The sequence below is a fragment of the Rhinolophus sinicus genome, chromosome 1 (assembly GCF_057876585.1).
Source record: "Rhinolophus sinicus isolate RSI-liver-muscle chromosome 1, RSI-T2T, whole genome shotgun sequence".
Lineage (NCBI taxonomy): Eukaryota > Metazoa > Chordata > Mammalia > Chiroptera > Rhinolophidae > Rhinolophus > Rhinolophus sinicus.
Genome location: NC_142501.1, coordinates 231,998 through 252,049, shown reverse-complemented (window position 1 = coordinate 252,049; position 20,052 = coordinate 231,998). Strand labels below are relative to the sequence as shown.

At 44.7% G+C, this 20,052-nt stretch overlaps 1 long non-coding RNA gene across 1 annotated transcript; it reads left to right on the top strand.

Moving 5' to 3' along the window:
• The first annotated feature begins 10,598 nt into the window (after positions 1-10,598).
• Positions 10,599-17,610, top strand: LOC141571520 (uncharacterized). The gene is made up of 3 exons (XR_012496286.2): positions 10,599-10,744; positions 15,304-15,413; positions 17,416-17,610. It is a non-coding gene; the product is annotated as an uncharacterized LOC141571520 (long non-coding RNA).
• The last annotated feature ends 2,442 nt before the right edge of the window (positions 17,611-20,052 follow it).

Here is a 20,052-nt window from a genome sequence, read left to right as displayed (position 1 = left end):
GGATGGGAGTCCAGCAGACAACACCCTTCCCGCCCACATAGCTCACCTGCCCCAAGAAGAGCAGCAAACACTATCAAAAGGCTGACAGAATCAGGCTTTGGGGGAGATCGACCAATCAAACGTGTGGTTTGGCTGGTGTGTGATGTGGGTGGGGAGAGGATGGCATCTGAGGGTGCTGAAGAAAAGCAGCTGTGAGGGTGTGGAAGTTTGCAGGTAATGGGTTGAAACGCTCAGATAGGGGAGGGGAAGGTTTGGGTCATGGGCAAGGAGAGGCATTCCTGAGGTGGGTGGGAAGCTGGGCTGATGGCAGCAGCAGGAGAGGCAGCTGTAGTGGAAAAACTATGAGTGCACTGGAGGCCCGACCCCAATTAACCAGGTGACCCTGGACGAGAACCTGGCCTCAGCTTACCTGGGACCTGTGTGATAATAACTTGGGAGGAGCACACAATCTCAGATAATTATCATCAAATCATCTCTAAGGCTTTTTCCATCGAGCAGTCCCGTGAACCTAGGAAAGTGCCCTTCGAGAATGCTCTTTGAGGTTTTCAGATCTGGTATCCATCAGAATCACCTGGGGTGCTCTCCACCAGCTAATGTGACGCGGTGGGTGAGGGAGGGGGGTCCTCGGGTGCTTTATAATTCTCACCTGCTGCTCCTGATGTTTCCTGTGCTTTGGGAATCACTGTTTCCCAACTCCTGGGGATCTTGTCAAAGGGAAGGATCTGAGCAGACACTCTGGGGTGAGGCCTAGGATTCTGCTTTCCTAACCAACTCGAAGATGGTGAGGATGTCGCTGGCGGCCCATCCTTGCCACCCCAGTGGCAGCAAACTTAGCCTCAGCAGCAGGAGCAGTTATCATCTGGTAGCTTGTTGAGAACCCAGAATCGTAGGCCCCACCCCAGATCCACTGAATCAGAATTGCAGCTTAGCGAGATTCCCAGGTGATTTGTATGCACATTAAGGGTTGAGAAACACTGTCCTAGAAGAAACAGGGAAACCCTTGGACGTTACTGATCAGGGAACCAAAGTTGATACTTGCGAATGGGAGGATAAGACTCAGTTCCTTAAAATGAAGAAGTTAGAGGGTAGGGATTGCCATCTGTTCTAGTTACTGTCATATTTGGGGGCCTGGCACATAGTAAATATTTGTCAAGTGAATGGACAAGGTAAGAGTCCAGTTCCTGGAGCCAGGCCATGAGGCCAGAGTAGGGCCAGTAACCACCATTGCTTGATGCTAAGTACTAGGACCAAGGTCTTTCTAGCCCTCTGCCCAGGACGGGGTTTGTCCTGAGGCTGGTACAGAGCAGGACGCATGACCCCGGGAGGCAGGAGCATGTTAAGTTGTCTCATCTGTGACGATTAAAAGGCTACATGGAAATGCAGCCAAGAAAATACAGTGGCCTTCTCAGGTAGGTCTGCTGTAAGAACCAGGAAACAAACCAGTCAGTAGGGAGGTAGGTGGCCAGAGAAGACCCAGGTCCAGAAATGTCTTGTCTGTAGGAGTGATCCCATGAAGCCGCCTCAGACATGTTTTTAATGGGTAGAACTGAATCCACTCAGCACCCATTCTAGTACTCCCCTCTTTCCTCCTGAGGCAACCAGTATAGACACTTGTGGATTAAGTCCAAATCCCATGTGAAATAAGCCAGTTGGGGAACAAGCAGCGTTTGTTATGAACCAGCCTAGAGGAATGGATCACTAACTCATAACTGAAGTGATGACTGTTCCTAGTCTTCAGGGGTGCCAGTTTATTTTTCCTGTGTGTAGCATTATCCAGTTTCTGGAGAACCCTGACAGTAGAAGTTAGGATTTCAGCCAAAATAAATCCATTCTCATCCTGCACTAGGAAAAATTCAGGCTGGAGATTTCTGACCGATTCTTCATGCTAGGCCCTTTTCCCCAATGACTATTTTAAATACACTGCAAACATGACAGAATGCCTTCTAAAGCAATGTCATTTTTCTTATCAGGCAATTTCATTTACAAGTAAACTGAACAAATAGTAACTCACATTCCCAAGGGCCCATCTACCTCCACCTTGGGCTGGGTCCCACGTTTAAGGTCACATGAAATGACCGTGTTAAGGGTCATACAGTCACGGCAGCGTACCCATGAAGAACTATTTTCAAAGGAATGATAATTTTCCATTCCAACTTCCTCCTCCCCTAACTTGACCCTCAACCTGATTTCTAACTGCCAGGGAGCCTGGTCCCACCGAGGGGCCATCCCATGTCTCTGCAGTTTCTCCAGAGGCTCAGAAAGATGGTTCCTGCCCAGCAAGCCGACCTACCAGTTGCCATGTGCCTCATGAGGAGAGAAGAAATCAGACATTGTACTCATTGGCGACCAGACAAGTGATTTAAACTCCTCTACTCAACTGCCCTGCTATAAACTGGTGTGAATGTACCTTTTTTGGCTTGTGAAAAGGACTGACTAACTTTCTCGGTTGCTTTGGAAGAGCTTTCGATGGCAAGTCACCATAGTCATGCAGATTCTGTCTTTGAAAGCCATTTTTCAATGGGTCTATGTTCTGTTTGTTGACCCAGAAAGACAGCAAGTTGTCAGTTCACAAGGATGACCTAACTTGAGCTTCTGTGGTTTAGGGATCCTGCCTGCCTGCCTGCGTTTCACCCTGTTTTGCCTCCAAGGCAAGAGCCTAAGTATCACAGCCAGGAGATTCTGGTTAGTTTCCTGGCCTCTGACAAAGGTGGGGACACACCTGCACCCTGAGGGAGGGATAGCCTGTGGAGGGTCCGTGGGGCGAGGGCTGAGTCATTCATCCAGGAGGCATATCAAACAGCATTAGAACATCAGCTTGGCACTTTGAGAGCAAGAGAACCCACACAACAATTCTTCTGTATGTTAACAATCTAGTCCATTTTCTAACTAAACCAAAGAGAGAAACTGAAGCTTGGTGTCACCTTACTCTAGCACGGGGGTTTCCTCTTCATGTGAAATCACCCCAAAAGAAACTTCATTTAACCACAAATCCAAGGGAGGGAAAGGGCTAATACTTCATCCCACAGGCCCCTCTTTACGACTCCTTACATCGCACAGTCCTGTTCTAAGGCCATACAAATTCAGGAAAGCCCACTGTACGTCATCATCTTATTAGATTTTTTTTTTTACTCAAATGACTTTCTTCTCTCAGAAAATTATTTGAAATGTAACTTGAATAAGACTGAGCCTTTTTCTTCTCCCTTATGTGAAGGTCCATCTTCATGTGGTGTTCAAGTCAAAAGAAATGTAAGTGGAGCTTCAAATGCCTTAAAAATAATGTAAATCTTTACTAAGTTTCTTAAAGTGGACGTTTTTCTCACCCAAAGCCCCACTTAACAACTGTACCTAGGTCCATTCTCTCTCTAGACTGTAGCTTTGTGCTTTTTCTCATGTAAATTAATTTAGCCTGTTTGATTTCTATCATCCATCCTAGCCTTCACCTTAATCAAGCCACAAGAATTGGGGGGTGGGGGGTAGCATCCCAGAATTCTCCCATACAAGGCTGCAAAAGGAGAAAGGCTGTAACTACTTGTGCCTCAGGGTTATGGTTCCAGAAGTGAGAACAGGGGAAGGCAAACAAAAGGATGCCCATAGTGCTGTTAGTCCCTGAGGGACCCTCTCCATCCTCAAGGTGGCAGCCTCCAGAACAGGGCTGAGTTCCAACATGGCTGCCCTGGCGCTCACCAGCAGGTGGAAGGCAGGCAGAGAGATCCTCAGGACACTCCACAGGGTCCTGGGACAACTTTACCCAAACAAGGATAATCACAACCATCTGTATGTTTGTCTCTCTGTGAAGCAAGAGCTTTTAAAAAATTCAGATGGTTTTGATGTAATATGTTGAGCAGCCAAAAGAGAAAATCAGGGTCCACATGAAGTTTGATTTCCATTCCAGTGAGCCATTTCAAATGAAGGAGGCAAAGCCTTTCAAAAGATGTCTTCTATGATTTGGAATAATTGGGTCCAGTTTAATTTGGCGCACAATGAAGTAAAGAGATTACTTCAAGTGTGTTTTGCAGTTCCCAGAGTCACCAATTAGTTCCATGACACACAGGTCAATGAGATAAAACATCTATAAATCAAGTTGATGGCTGATGCAAGAAGAAAGCCCCCAACTCCTGCGCTACCATGATAACACTATAATGTCCCTTTTCAGGCTGTCCATTTGATTAAATTTGATTATGTATAAACATATACAAACAAATGTATAATTATAAAATTCATACCTAAATGATAAACTACCTTGCCCAAAGCTCCTTTCTAAATTTAGTTATTCAATACCAGTAAGAAAATAAGTTCATTTTGAACTAATAACAGCATTAATCATATTATCAGAAATAACTGATTTGATGAAAGGTTCAGGAGCAACCCTTCTCAAAGAGCAAAAGTCTATGTGTTATACTCCAAAAAATATGTTCCTAAAATTTGGACAAACTCCAGAAAATAAAATTATGGATTTTATTGACCGAAGTTATAGGGAAAATTGGGATTTAGAGAACATTCTAGTGAATCCTTTTATAATTTGAAGGATTCTATCCCGTGTAACGTCTCTGTTTGTTTATGTGGGTTTTCCAGATGGTTACAAGCATAGGTTCTGGAGTCGGGAGTCAGGTTAACTCGTTGACTCTACCACTTACTAGCTCTATGTCCTTGGGCAAGTTACTAAAACTGCTGTGCCTCAGTTTCTACCTCTGTCAAATAAGGATAATAAGAGACAACCTCATAGGGTTCTCATGAGGATGAAATGTGATAATTCATGTAAATCACTTAGGACAGGGCCTGGCACATAGTAAGTGCAAAGTAAGTAATGATGATGACCAATGACATAGGGCCTAACTATATTGAGACTTTCTTCTTGAGCCGTTTGCAGCGAGTGTGTAGCCTTGAAGCATGGATTTTGTAACACAAAGTTCTTTGCAATTTATGATAGAACTATAGTTGCTCATTATCAAGCTAGTTTGAGTACAATATTCAGCAGCTTTCCTTTTGTCAAAGAGCTGAGGCACCTTCTCTTCCCCCCTTTTTTTTTTAACTTAAAAGATTAAAAGAGTTATTGTGTTCTAGGCATCCAGATCCCTGGGAGATGGGAAAGGTAGTCCAAAGTCTCATTTGTATTTAATACGTGGGACCTTGAGTAGAAATGGCACTCCCTAGAGTATATTTTGAGGCTTTGGCTATACAGAGGAAATTTCCAGATCTTGTGAGCTCTCTGATCCTTCGGACTGGATCCACTTCCTCCTGGAAGAGCTCATGGGAGGCATGGTCTGGTAAGAGCAGGTTCTCAGAACAATCATCCCACTTCTGGGTGCCCCTACTGTGTGTGTGTGTGGTGTGTGTGTGGTGTGTGTGGTGTGTGTGTGTGTGTGTGGTATGTGTGTGGTGTGTGGTGTGTGTGTGGTGTGTGTGTGGTGTGTGTGGTGTGTGTGTGTGGTGTGTGTGTGTGGTGTGTCTGGTGTGTCTGGTGTGTGTATGTGTGGTGTGTGTGTGTGTGGTGTATATGGTGTGGTGTGTGTGTGTGTGTGGTGTGTATGTTTGTGTGTGTGTGGTGTGTGGGGGGGTGTGGTGTGGTGTGTGGTGTGTGTGTGTGTGTGTGGTGGGGGGGTGTGGTGTGTGTGTGTGTGGTGTGTGTGTGGTGTGTGTGTGTGGTGTGTGTGGTATGTGTGGTGGGGGGGTGTGGTGTGTGGTGGGGGGGTGTGTGTGTGTGTGTGGTGTGTGTGGTGTGTGTGTAGTGTGTGGTGTGTGTGTGGTGTGTGTGGTATGTGTGGTGGGGGGGTGTGGTGTGTGGTGTGTGTGTGTGTGTGGTGTGTGTGTAGTGTGTGCGTGTGTGTGGTATGTGTGTATGTTTGTGTGTATGTGTGCACATGCACAGTGCATTCCTAGCAGGCCAGGATGTTCTCTGCCCCTACCATTCAAGAGCATCTAAGCATTGGATGTGGGTAAATCCTAACACAAAGTATCAATTACTGCCTCTGATGACAAGAATGAACCATTTAGACAACAATGGGGAAGAGTGAGGAAGACAAAGCTGAAACTCTGCAAAGAGCAGGGACTTGCAGCTGCAGCCCAGGTTGGCCCAGCCCAGCTGACCTTTGCTCAGTCTTCGAAGAACAACACAGGCTCGCATCTGCCTATTGCATCAGCAGCTATGCATCTGCCCTTCCCTGCCCCACCCTGGAAAGTGGTAAAGAGCATCTGCCTTATTGCATCAGCAGCTATGCATCTGCCCTTCCCTGCCCCACCCTGGAAAGTGGTAAAGAGAGTTAAGTAACAGCCTGTGAGGCAACCACTCAGCCAGGGGGATGTGTGGGGGAGGTTGTCTCACTCCTTCCAATCAAGACCCACCCAACAGGCACACCTCAAATCCAAGTCCATGAAGAGCAAGTACTCGTCTGGCCCAAAGTGCTACCCACTGTCATGACACTGCATGGACTCCCTTCTCCCTCTACCTGGGCATGTGTGGGGTGATGGTCAGGACCTCTGAGACTTCCGTTTTGCCCAAGGTGGGCTCCAGAATCTCAGAATGGTAGGGCTGGAAGACCTCAGAGAGTATCTGAAGCAACATTCCCGTTTTACAGATAATAAAATTGAGGCCCAGAGAAGCAAAATGACTTGCCAAAGGGCCCGCAGCTAGATTGCATCAGCTCGTTCAGACTACAGCCCACATGTCCTCTCTACTGCACAACCTTCCGGAGCAGCTAAAGGACCAAAGTGTTCAGACTTGGCCAATCTTTGGATGGAAGACGGCACCAGATATTAGCGCTCAGTGGTCTGTGAAGTCATATAAGCTGGAGAGTAGGATGCTTAGGAAATTCTGAGGAGTGAGGTTGAAATCCATTCTGAACGTATACAGAAGAATTCTTTAATCCAAGTCTTGTAGGAAAGTGGGCCAGTCTCAGGCTGAGCTGGGACAGGAGCAGACTGTGGGGGAGAGGGACGCATTCTGGAGCAGTCCCCAGAGAACTCATCTCCTCCTGGGTCTTCCCCAGGCCTTCAAGCCCCCTGGATCCCGGGAAGTCCCAGGTTCACTGAGGCAGGTCAGCAGGCTCCAGGTTGACCTCAACTACAAGGCCCATTGTGGGGGGCTGAGAAGAGAGTGACAATCAAAAGAGAGCGTTAACATGGGGGTCCAGAGTACCTACTGAAATCAGTAACTACTGATACTATATTGTTGATTTAAAGGGTATATTAAAAACTATAACTGCATACAAACTCACATACATATATTTTTAAACCACTTTATTGAGGTATGATTGACATACAAAAAGCTAGAGATATTTAATATATACAATTTGTGAGTTTGCCACATACATTTTCTTTATGAATGTGTAGTTCCACTGAAGCTCATTCTAGGAGGTAACCAGCTTCCCTGGTCACTGGCAGCTTTAGTAAGTGTGAGCCTCAGGGAACTTCAGCTGATGAAGAGTTGACATTGGCTCCTGCTCTCCCGAGGACCTCGTTTAATAACCACCTACTTTGGCGTTTAACCCAAGGGCTGCCGGTGACACCCGATGTCCTGCACTTTCAGGCTTTTCCTGGACTCCAGAAACCTTTGTGCGGAACGTCTGCCTCTGCGCTCGATACTGATTTGACAGACGCTTGGAGCTTTTAGCTGCACGTGGTTTTGCTGAAGGCAACATCTTCTTTGACCAACTTCTAAAACTGTCCACGTTCTCACAGCCCCTCCAGACTTGAGAGGTCAGCCATGTTCTCTTGCTGAAACCCAGGTCTTCTGTTCCACCTTTCTGATTCGGGGCTCCACTTTTACAGTGCAACTTGCCTCAAACGTTCATAATCATCTCAAAGGGACAAGAAATGTTGCTTCCTTCTTTTCAGTCTGGTACACACAGGAGGTTTTCTAGCTGCCAGTTAAATGCTGGGCCCGACCAGGTACCCTATGGGCACAGCCCCACCCAATATTGGGTGGGTTCCTGGGAGAGCCCACAGGTCCACATGAAACCAGTAGGACAGGACTTCAGTGTGTCCGTGGTTTTTTTTCCCCATGAGGGCACCAAGCCCTGCCACTCTCTCAGATGAAAGATTGGTAAGCAAGAGCCTGTGAATTGGGCAATCCCACGGGGAGGGGGCAGGAAAAGCCCTTGAGCTCACAAGGGAGAAGGTCCTGTGAGCAAGAGGGTCTGGCATAGTCACAGGGGAAGCAGGTGACAGGAGAGGATCAGGAAAAGGCCCGGGTGAAGAGCCTCAGGCAGTGGAGGGAGGTCCAAATAAATATCATCAGATGATTTCTTTCTTTTCTTTTTCTTTCTTTCTTTCTTTTTTTTTTTTTTTTTTTTTTTTTTTTTTTTGCCTAATAAAGTTTCATGCATCAACTCAAATGTTTGCTTGACTTTCTGCCCCTGAGGAAGAAGATAGAAGATAGCTGGTCCAAGGATTTAGAATTTGGGGGCTATCAATTTCCAAGAATGGCAAAAATCCATTAAAAATGAGCCCTCATACTCTGTTGCCATTCCATTCCTAGCATAGACAACATACTATTCCAAAGAAGGCAGGCTGAATAACAGAACGTAAAGGGAAATTAGAGATGAGATCATTTAGTCAACATCTTCATTTTACAGATGAGAGAACTCGGTCCAGAGGGACTCAGAATCACTCAGCCAATGATTGCAGAACAGAACTAGAACTAGAACTCTGGCTCCTAACTGTGTTTTCTTCCCTTCTACCCTCCCTGCTGGATTCCCATCCCAGCTGCCATGACTGCCTATGGGTGAAAGTTTGCCTTGGAGCGCCCTCCTCTGGCTCTGGGCAGCCACTGGAGCAGCTATGGCGCAGGCCAGGGCTCTCCTCTCCAACAGAATCACCTGCAGGGCTGGTGAACACACAGGTTGCTGGGCCCCCCTAGGAGTTTCGGATTCAGTAGACCTGAGGTGGGGTGGGGCCCAACGTGTGCGTTTCTTAAGCAGACTGCCGGTGATGCTGATCGGCTGATTTGAAGACCACTTACTGAGAATCTCTGGTGTCCGCAGAGATCTTGTGGATCTTGCAGCCAGAATACCTGGGTTCAAGTCCCAGCTTTGTCATGCATGTACTCTAACCATGCATGTAAACTGTAAACTTTAATCTCTTGTTATCTTAATTTCTTTATCTTATGGTGGTAACTATAAGAACCACCCATAGGGTTTGTCGTGCTGAGCAGCCTGCGGGGTCTCAGCTCCTGCTCCCCACACAAGAACACAGGATATGGCGAGGCCAAAAAGGGAACGCCCACGGAGCCATAGATGGGGGAGTCATACTACTATCTCTCGCTGGCAGCACTATACTCTCACTGCAGGCTGGATCCACACTGTCCGCAACCCGCCATCCTAACGGCAATCCGCCCTTGCCAGCTCAGCCACCATCTTCTTGCTAGCCCCCATTTTCTGCTAGCGTAGCCACAGCAATTATATTAGTGGCCAACAGCCACTTGACACTTGAGCAGCCAACTAGCCACAGCGGATGGCCATCCAATCACAGTTGATGGCCATTTACTACCTGAGCCAGCACCTTTCTATGTGAGGCCGAGAGCCTGGAAACTGCCACTCCTGGCTCTGTCCCCACGGGTTAATGTGTAAAATAAATAAATCAGATGTAAAGTTACCTGAGGAGTGCCCTACTAATGATGTGAAATACACAAACTCACAAATATATGACCCTTGAGTGGAGAGGTGGCACTGTGGGCCAGGGAATGTCCATGGTGACAGAAGCATTCCCTTATTGCTATTCAAAATCCCACAAATCCAGCAGATATGGTGTGCATTCTTACACAATCATTTCCTGAGGAATTATCAGGGCCTGGCCTGGTTTCCAAAGGTGAATGACACAGCAACTGGCAGATGCTAAACACGCAAATCCTAATAATTATCCTACTGGGTGATGAGCCATGGAAGGAACCCTGTGCTTTGGAGCACGGGGCCGCCGACCTGTCTGGGGAGGCAAGAAAGGCTTTGAAGTGGTGTCGGACTTTTGAGTAGGGTCTTGAAGGACGAGGAGGGGTGCTTTAAGAAGAGAAGTGGCGGGGGCACTCCAGGCAGAGGAAAGTAGGCATATGCAAAGAAGGTATGAAGATGCGTAACACGTTATGGGGATTGTAGTGGTTCTGCGGAACTAGAGCTCAGTGCGTGTGGGAGAGGAGAGCAAGAAGGGGGTTGGCAGGGAAGGCGGAGACAAGATTCTGCAGAATCCGGATGCGCTAAGAAGTTTGGACCTGATTGTGAGTCTGGTAGGAAGCCACTAAAGGATGCCCACCTCCTCCCTGGACGATTCCTTTGGAGAAATCCCTAATAAATTCACAAGATGAAGACTTAGGCACCAAGGGCCTTCCCCACCCTCCTAGCGAGCGAGCCTCCCCTGCCAGGAAGCCAAGCCCAGAAAGGCCGCCTGAACTGGGTGGGGGCCCTGGGAGGCAAGAGGAGCACAGGGGCAGCCTCTCACCTAGTACTTTCGTCAGATAGGCAGCACTTTCTCCAGCGTTTCCTCATTCCCTCGCCCCTGGGTGTGGAGTGGCAGGGAGAACAAAAGGGTGTTATCTCAGAACTAAGATTCTGGGAGAGGGAGGAGGGAGATGTAGTCGCCTGTGGGGGTGGAAAGCACTCTTGGCAGCACCGTGGTGATGCAATTCGGGAAGAGAAGAGACCTGCTGAGAAACCTATACCTGGGGAGCGAGCCCCTTGCCTCTCTGACCTCCTGACCTGTGGAGAGTTCTGGAGCTGGAAGCGGCCTAAACAGTCATCTATTCCGGGTACCTCCTTTAAAGGTAAAACAACGAGCCTCAGAGGTTGGGAGAACTGCCCACGACCGCACAGTTAGCTGAGCAGGTGCCTCTCTCCACCCATCTGATTCCAGGATGTAACGTGCCAGTCTTGGGAAAACTGGGGGGTGTCGGTGTCCACTGACCTCCTTCCCCCTGCGTCTCTCCCATGGTTCCCGGCCTCTCACAGACTCAGTCTCATCTCCAAATAGGTACATGCTAGAATGTACAGAAAGTGGTCTCCACTATTTTTGAAAACTGCAGTGGTGAGAAAGGGGGACAAAGTGCTCTTCTAAACTGCATGGATTTGGGTTTTTAATCCCAGTTCCTCTATTTCCTGTGGAGGTGGAAGCAAATTGTTCTTGTGGGAATAATCCCTTTTGTTTTTTTGGAAAATATTTTAATAGGTCTTTGGGTTATGCAAAGGAGTTTTCGAGAAACTTTAAACCTATTCTGGAAAAGAGACAACATGATTCAGAGCAATATGAAGCTACAGGCTGGTTGCAATTGTAAAAAGTGGTTTTCTTCAGAACGAATGGCATCTCTTCAGGGTTTACGGGGCTTGCTTACATGCTGCAGCCTGGCCTAAGCTATGCTTTGAGGGGAGGGGCCGTGTCCACAGTGGGGGGGAGCAGGCTTGATCTGTGTGGAATTCCCAGGAGTCCTCACTGACACTGAAGGAGGCAGCCCAGGAAAGGGCTGGGCTGGGACTGAGCTGTTTCTCTTTTGTTGGGGATTGTGATCTCTTCCTCTGGCAGGGATACCTGGAGCGCCAAAGCCACTCTTAAGCCCCCTGAGATCTTTCTAAAAGGACTACAAAGTCAGGTACGACTGTCATATCCACGCCTGGTCCTTGCCACAGCCAGGCCTCCAAGAGAGCAGAACCTCACCGGTCTTTTCCACTCTGTGCTTTGAGCAGGCCTAAGGTCTGATGGGACGTGCACGAAAGCAGCAGAACCTCTTAGTTCTTAAGTGTTTTACTTTGAAAATTTTCGTTTTCCTAAATACTTTACTTTGAAAGGTAAAATAATGTACTTTGAAGAAGCTGTTCTCGGAAACTGGATCATCCTGGGCTTAAGGACATATGTCCTGCCAGGAAGGCATAGACAGTAATCAAGGGAAGGAATAAATGGGCATTTGGCGTTAAAGCACTTCTGCCTTATGTTAGTGTAATAATTATGCTAATCTATTATTTATATAATAATATGAACATATAAATATGTTACCATATATTTATATTTTATAACACAAATATATTCTAATTAAAAACAATAATTTATAACAGAAAAATGTATGTTAATATAAATATAATATACTACTTTATAGAAAAATATATAATATGTAAGTGTATAAAAAACATAAATATCAACAATTATCCTACCACCAAAAATTGATGTTAACATTCATTTTGGGGTACTTCCTCCAGTTCCTCTGTTCATATAAACAAATAAATAAGCAAACAAATAACTAGATATATTGAACACGCACCCACACTTCTTTTACAATCCCAGAAGAAAAAGAACATGCTTCCAATAGTTCTAGCAACAGTCGCTGGGCCCATGAGAGCTGGCCTTGGGTCATGTGCCTATCCCTGAAACTAGGACCCACAAAAGCCAATTTAACCCATAAGATCATTGAAATGAACTAAATGTATACTTTTTTGAGTTGTTATATTTAATGAAATAAATAGACCATGCATGGAGAAGTTTTTTGCAAATGTAAGTATTAAAATCATTAATTATAAATATTATTAATATGATCACCACCCTTCCCTACTGTCTTTCTTCCTCTCCTCGTCTTGATCCATTTTTCTGGTCTCTCCTCTTGACCAGGTGTCCGTCACATCTGGGTTAGCTAGCTGTGGTGGACTTGTGAGGCGACATAATGCTATTTATAGCAGTGTTTCCCTGGGCGTGTGGTGTGTGGTGATATGGGGACACAACATTTAAGGGCTGCTGTTCTCTCTCATTGCAGCCAAAGTGGCTTTTGAGAACGTTGTCTAGTGAGGAGGAAGGTAGAGAACACACTCCTCTCTCCCAGCACAGGCAAGCCCGGCCTTTCGCACTGCCTGGGCAACCATCCAGGTCTGATGACTTTTGGTAGATAAGAGTTTGTCACTCCAGGAGTGCCTGGGGTTGATGCATTTCTTGTCAGTGGACTTCAGAAGGACATTTCAACAGCAGGGAGGCCAGAGAAAAACAACCAACCCAAAACCTGGAGAGGACATGACGCAAGATTTGGCATTTTAGGGGCGGCAGGAATGTGTCAGTTGGTTAACGCGAGATCTCGACAACAAGATTCCCCGGTTCAATTCCTGCATGGAGTGGTGGGCTGCGCCCCCTGCAACTAAAGATTGAAAATAGGAAACTCAGGCTTTCGTTGGAGCTCAGCTGCGCCCTCCACAACTAGATTGAAGGACAATGACTTGGAGCTGATGGGCCTGGAGAAATACACTGTCCCCCAATATTTCCCAATAAAATTTATTTTTAAAAAAAAGAATTGGCATTTTAGTTTGGCAAATAGAAGGCTGGGACACAGCAGAGACTGTAAGAACAGAGTGATATATGTCACATATATAGTCACATATATAGTTACACATGTGTGACATATAGTCACAGATATAGTCACACATTCCATATATGGAATCTTGGGCATGTGAAATAAGTAGTTTGGGAACAATTAAAATGAATTCCTACTTTAAAAAATGTGTGGTTGACAGTACACATATACATACTGGAATTGAATAATAAAGTGAATAGATGGTAGGTGGTGGGGGGCAGGTTTCTTATTGTTGGAGTAGATGTTTACAGGTAAACAAGAGAAGGCTAGAATGATCCGTGTATTAGATCCATGTATTTATATTGAACTTAATATAGCTACAGATGGTAACATATGCAAATATTTATAAATATGTGTACATGTGTCAGTTACTTATACAGACATCTATTTCGTTGCTATGCATGCGTCAACCGAGAGGATCTAGACATCCCAGTAGCAATAAGCACGCTTAGAGCCCAGATCTTGGTTTCTAATGCCATTCTCCAATAAAAAGACTAGGTAGCCTTGGAGAAATGATAAATCTCAAGAACTGGGGCTGAAAATATACCGGATCATCTAGGAGTACCTTATAGTGCCAGAAAGTAAGGAAGTGCTCAAAAACGCCACAACGATGGGGGGAAAGAACACAAAAGAACAAAGGAGCCAAATGAAAGAGCTGCCCAATAGCCAAAGCTGGAACAATTTGAGCAAGAAAAGAAGTAAAGTATTGTTGTATTAAAACTTCAAGTATAAAATAAATATCCATATATCTATACTGATATGAATAAATAATCGAAGAAATAAATGAGGGAGAATAGATCAATCTCCCATGCAGAAGAATTCCAAATAATTTGTGTAGATACTCTGCCTTCAGGGCGGTGGGGAATAACTCCCTCATCCTTAAATGTGGGCTGCCTATAGCAACTGCCTTCCAAAAATTACAATATGGAAAGGACCAGGGGGAGCTTTACAGGGCAGAAATCTGTCAAATACCACCTTAGCCAGGTGGTCAAGTTCAACATCAGAAGTAATCAGTGAATTTGATAGTGTGATATGAGAATGGTGCTTTTATCTCTGTAGTCTTCCTCCCCCCAAAATCCAAGTCTCATCATGAGAAAAACATCAGACAAATCCCAACTGAGGAACATTCTACAAAAGATCTGACCAGTACTCCCCCAAGATGTTAACGTCATTAAAAACAAGGAAAATCTGAGAAATTGTCACAGCCAAGAGGAGTTGAAGGAGACACGACAACTAAATAATGTGTGTATCTTGGATGTGATCCTGCGACAGGAAAAAGACATTGGGGGAAGACTAAGGAAATCTGAAAACAGTAACAGTGTATCAACATTGGTTCATTATCACAAACGTAACCATACTAACTGATAAAGACTAACTGGAACTTTAAGCAAACATAATCAGTCGGGAAAATTCTACAGGAGGAGCCAGGGCTTATGGAAGTTCTCACCTACGCAATCACGAGAACCCTACAGGAAGAACTCTATTTAATAAAGCTCTATGGCTCTAACTTCCCCTTCCCTTAACTTCCTTTACCCTCCTATAAATGCCCCGCCATGGTATGCAGGACAGAGTGTGCACGTGGCTTGCCATGTCTACATGCATTGGCTTGCAACCTTTTCTTTTTCCCAAATAAATCCTTTATGGTGACAAAACACCTACTATAAATATATTTGTCAATCAACATAATGTAAGATGTTACTAATAGAAAACGCTGGGTAACTGGGTGTGGGGTATATGAGAACTCTGTACCATTATAATTTTTCAAAAAACTATTCTAAATTAAAAAGCTTATTTTTTTTTTAAAGTGGGTGATTGTACCATACACCAAAATGTCAATATTGATTATTTCTGGATGGTCAGTCCTTAAGTGTTTGCTTTAATGTACTGCTCAAATTTTATATAAAGTGTGTGCTATTTATAAAATCTGAAAACTTTTTTTTAAAGTAAGGACTTCCAGTTAGAGATAACAAATTGATCATATGCCTTTATCTCCTCTCCCTCCACAGGTCCCACAAAATTTTTTTTAAAGTATAGACCCATGAGAATACAGAGAATGGAATTGAGGACATCAGTGGACAAGAGAGTTCAGTCTTTGGATGATTGAAAGTGGCTGGAGGTACAGTAAATGAATTAATTGAGTAGAGAAAACTAAGACGTGGAAGAGCCTGGAAAGGGAACCGATGGTGAGGAGTCAGCAGATTCTCCCCCAATAAGCTACAGAGAGGCAGGGGGCTGGGGAGTAAGTAGCAAGTTCTGCAAGAAGTGAGTTTAAAGGATGGCTTACACTCTCGGGAAGAGGTTGAAAGAAATATATGAAGAAATTACAACTCTAGATTCCCTCCCAATCCCACAGAGTCAGGCAATTGTGTCCCTGCCATACATTGGAGATTTTTTTCTTTAGAGAAATCGAACCAGAGCATCCCAAATTCAAAGATTCCGGCAACAGTAGTGGGCAGCTGCCTGGGTGAAAACAGGGGAATTAAGTGGAAGTCCACATGTGAATAGTAGGGCCCTCTGCCAGACTCCTTTCCTTACCCACTCCCAGAAAGGGGTTGTCAGGTATATATGTCCCCTGGAAAGAAGATTGGAAGAGCTTCTCTGGAAAAATTTACTAGCCCCAAAGAAAAGTCCTCTTAAGTGTTGACTTTTCATGGTCTCCCAATGAAATGGCCTGAGTGTGAAGCCCACCAATCAAATCCCTGTCCACACACACAGCTGCCAATCATGTTAATGATCACTGCCTGCCACACAGGACTGGCTGGCCCAGGATCACCACAAAACGTATCCCCCAGGGAAGAAACCAACGTAATGAAACAGAGACAGAGAGACAGAGAGACAGAGAGACAGAGAAGAGAAAGAGAAGGAAGGAAGGAAGGAAGGAAGGAAGGAAGGAAGGAAGGAAGGAAGGAAGGAAATGAACTTACAGAAAACAGAGATAATGTAAGAAGAAGAAAATTCTTTGTATTTTTATGTATACATTTAACTAATAGCCTCAGAAATCTAAAAGAAGATGCACACGCATGAAAAAGTATAGGATGGCATGAAAAAGAAATAGTCAGAGAATGAACAACAGCAATAGAAATTTTAAAACATGATAGCAAACAAAAAAGGAATCAACAAAAGAGTAGGAAAATAAAATTGGAAGAAATCTTCCAGAAAGCAGAATAGAGGGGCCGGCCCGGTGGCTCAGGTGGTTAGAGCTCCATGCTCCTAACTCCAAAGGGTGCCGGTAAGAGTCCACATGGGCCACTGGGCTCTCAACCACAAGGTTGCCAGTTCAATTCTTCGACTCCCGCAAGGGATGGTGGGCAGCACCCCCTGCAACTAAGGTTGAACATGGCACCTTGAGCTGAGTCCCCCTGAACTCTCAGATGGCTCAGTTGGCTGGAGCATGTCCTCTCAGGCCCAAGGCTGCTGGTTAGACTCCTGCAAAGGATGGTGGGCTGCGCCCCCTGCAACCAGCAACTGGCAACTGGACCTGGAGCTGAGCTGCGCCCTCCACAACTAAGACTGAAAAGGACAACAACTTGACTTGGAAAAAAGTCCTGGAAGTATACACTGTTCCCCAATAACGTCCTGTTCCCTCCCCCAAAAAAAACGAAAGTAGACTAGAAAGATAGATGAAAAATAGGAGAGATGAGATTGCTTGAGGATTATTCAAGGAGTTCCAGCACCTATATGCAGTTTCAGAAAACAGAGAGAACAAAGGACAGGAAATTATTTTCTTTTAAATAATAATCACTTAAGTAAATTTCCCAGAAATGAAGGACATAAATAAATCTTTCGAATTGAAAGTACCCACTAAATGTCCAGTAGAATGAAGGGGAAAATACCAAAGCAATAATTTTGATTTTAAGAATGCCAGGATAAAAGAAATCACCTCACAGCCTCCAGCGAGAAATATCACATCATGTGTGAAGGAGTGTGACGCTATGGCATCGGACATCTCAACAGCAGGAGAGAATGCTGGAGGACAGCAGTGTTGGGAAACCAGAGTTCTGAGTGAAAATTATTATGCCTAGAATTCTATACTTATCCAAAAAGGATAAGTGTGGAATAAAGATATTTTCAGATATGTAAGAACTCAAAAATGTTACCTCCCACACACCTTTTCTTAGGAACATACTGAAGGATGTGATTCAGTGAAATGAAAGACTCAGCCAAGAACAAGGAACAAAGGGACTTCAGAAAACAAAGGAGCAACCCAAAAGAGAAGACGGATAAAAGGACGTCCTAAGATGACACCTGTGCCCCAGGTGTACAGAGCAAGGCTTCCAAATTGAAGCAAGATAACAGAGACTATAGAAGGTAGGTGGTGGGGGGCAGGATGAGTCGAAAGATTATTTGATACATTCTTGGTATTTAGAAAAAATATCACTAGATGTTTAACAGATACATATAGAACATTTTGAAAATACCTATTTGCAATAGTTATTGAAAAGAAACTAAGCAAAAGAAAAACTATGGCAACTGTTAACTGCAGGAAAAAACATAGTCGGAGGGAACGTAGTTATGCAATGCCATTGTTCAGCAGTAAATTGAGCCAAGTGAATGAAGTACTCGTCCTATAATAAGAATGCTGGGAAAAAATGGAAAGAATGATACAAAGTAATTTTTTTCAAAGAATATTTGAGAGTTTTCCAGAAACGAGATACTATAAAAACTTGACAGTGAAACTAGAGAACGTCAAGAATAAATTTCAATGTTTGAAAGTCAAGAGAGAAAAAAAGAATTACCTAAAGCCCTGAGGATGGGGGCAAGGCAGAAAGCCCCTTATCTCATCAGAACCTAAAGGCAAGGAGAAACCAATCTCTTAAGGGCCTGCCAGGGAAGACACAAGTCAGCCGCAGATAGCGTCTTAGCAGCGGCTTACAAGTCTCCCATCCTCCCCTGTTCTGGGACGATCCTTAGGCATTATGCCAAGACTCAGGTTAGCTGTGGTTCAACCTTAGTCTCTGTGGCCTGTTTGGATATGTGCAAGGCTACCATAGCAGAGCTGTTCCCATGTAGTGTCATGAAATATCAGTATAACCATAAGAATGTTTTTTTAAAACAGAACTTACAGAAGAAAACAGCTAAAAGAATTGAAAGTATCTATGAAAGGAGACTACAAACAAATAGGGAGGGCTTTTATATACGAGGTATTTTTTAATATAAAAGGTTCTATTTGGCCGGCCCGGTGGCTCAGGTGATTGGAGCTCCGTGCTCCTAACTCCGAAGGCTGCCGGTTCGATTCCTACATGGGCCAGTGGGCTCTCAACCACAAGGTTGCTGGTTCAACTCCTCAAGTCCCGCAAGGAATGGTGGGCTCCCCCTACCCAACCCCAACCCCTGCAACTAAGATTGAACGCAGTACCTTGAGCTGAGCTGCCTCCCGGATGGCTCAGTTGGTTGGAGCACGGGCTCTCAACTACAAGGTTGCCAGTTCGATTCCTCGACTCCTGCAAGGGATGGTGGGCAGCAACCCCTACAACTAAGATTGAACACAGCACCTTGAGCTGAGCTGCCGCTGAGCTCCCAGATGGGTCAGTTGGTTGGAGACCGTCCTCTCAACCACAAGGTTGCCGGTTACTTCCCGCAAGGGATGGTGGGCTGCGCCCCCTGCAACTAACAACGGCAACTGGACCTGGAGCTGAGCTGCGCCCTCCACAACTAAGACAGAAAGGACAACAATTTGAAGCTGAACGGCACCCTCCACAGCTAAGATTGAAAGGACAACAACTTGACTTGGAAAAAAGTCCCGGAAGTACACACTCTTCCCCAATCAAGTCCTGTTCCCCTTCCCCAATTAAAAACAAAAAAAAATTTTTTTTTAAAAAAGGTTATATTTGATTTTTTTCTATATACTTTGCTAAAGATAGAAAGCAGTTTTTCTAAAAGGGGTGGTGGGGTTTAGGGATTGGCCTCTGGCCACTTTGGCCCATCACCTGGCAAGTGATATTGGAAGCCTCAAGCTACAGCTCTTGAAGCTTTATACCCATCTCATCTTTGTCACTTTCCAAAGCCTAAAGCCCACTTTCCTAGAAGTGGAATTCCTAAGACTGCAGACTGAAAGGACCATTAAGTGCCTAGCAAAATAAAGAATGGAAAACATTCACTGAGGTATCATGAAATTCCATAATAACAGGGAAATAACGAAATTCTAAAAGAGGAGATTCGGGAAGAAAAATAAATGAGTTAATAAAAAATTCCTGGGAATCAGAAATACAGTTGATATCGCAAAGCAATAGTGGGTCCTAGAAACAATAGTTCTAAAATTCTGAGGGAAGATAATTTTACCCCAAAATTCTACTTCCATTCAAACTATCAAATAAATGCAAGAGAAGAATAAAGACAATTTCAATACCTGCAAATATTCAAAACATTTACCTGACAAACACTTTCTCTTAGGAAGTTGATCCTTTGCATAAAGGCAGGAGTCAGGAACACATGACCCATCCATGAATTAAGACCACAGTATCTCCTCCTATGGCTTGGGGTAGAATCAGAGTTGCGTGTAGAAGAATGAAACCTTCAGTTCCAGTCTGTGTGCACAGGTGTGGGGTCTAAATTTGTAATTTCCAAATAGTGCAAAACCAATAACCTAAACAATATTGTAAGACATCATTTTTCCAGAATCAGTGTATTTGAAAGTATCTGGGCAAAGATATTCACTAATTTCTCCATAAGGAGGCCTCCTCAATCCAGAGCACATTCAGAAGAAAATGCCCACAGAAAATAATTTCTAGTCAATATGAACTAAAACACAAGAAATA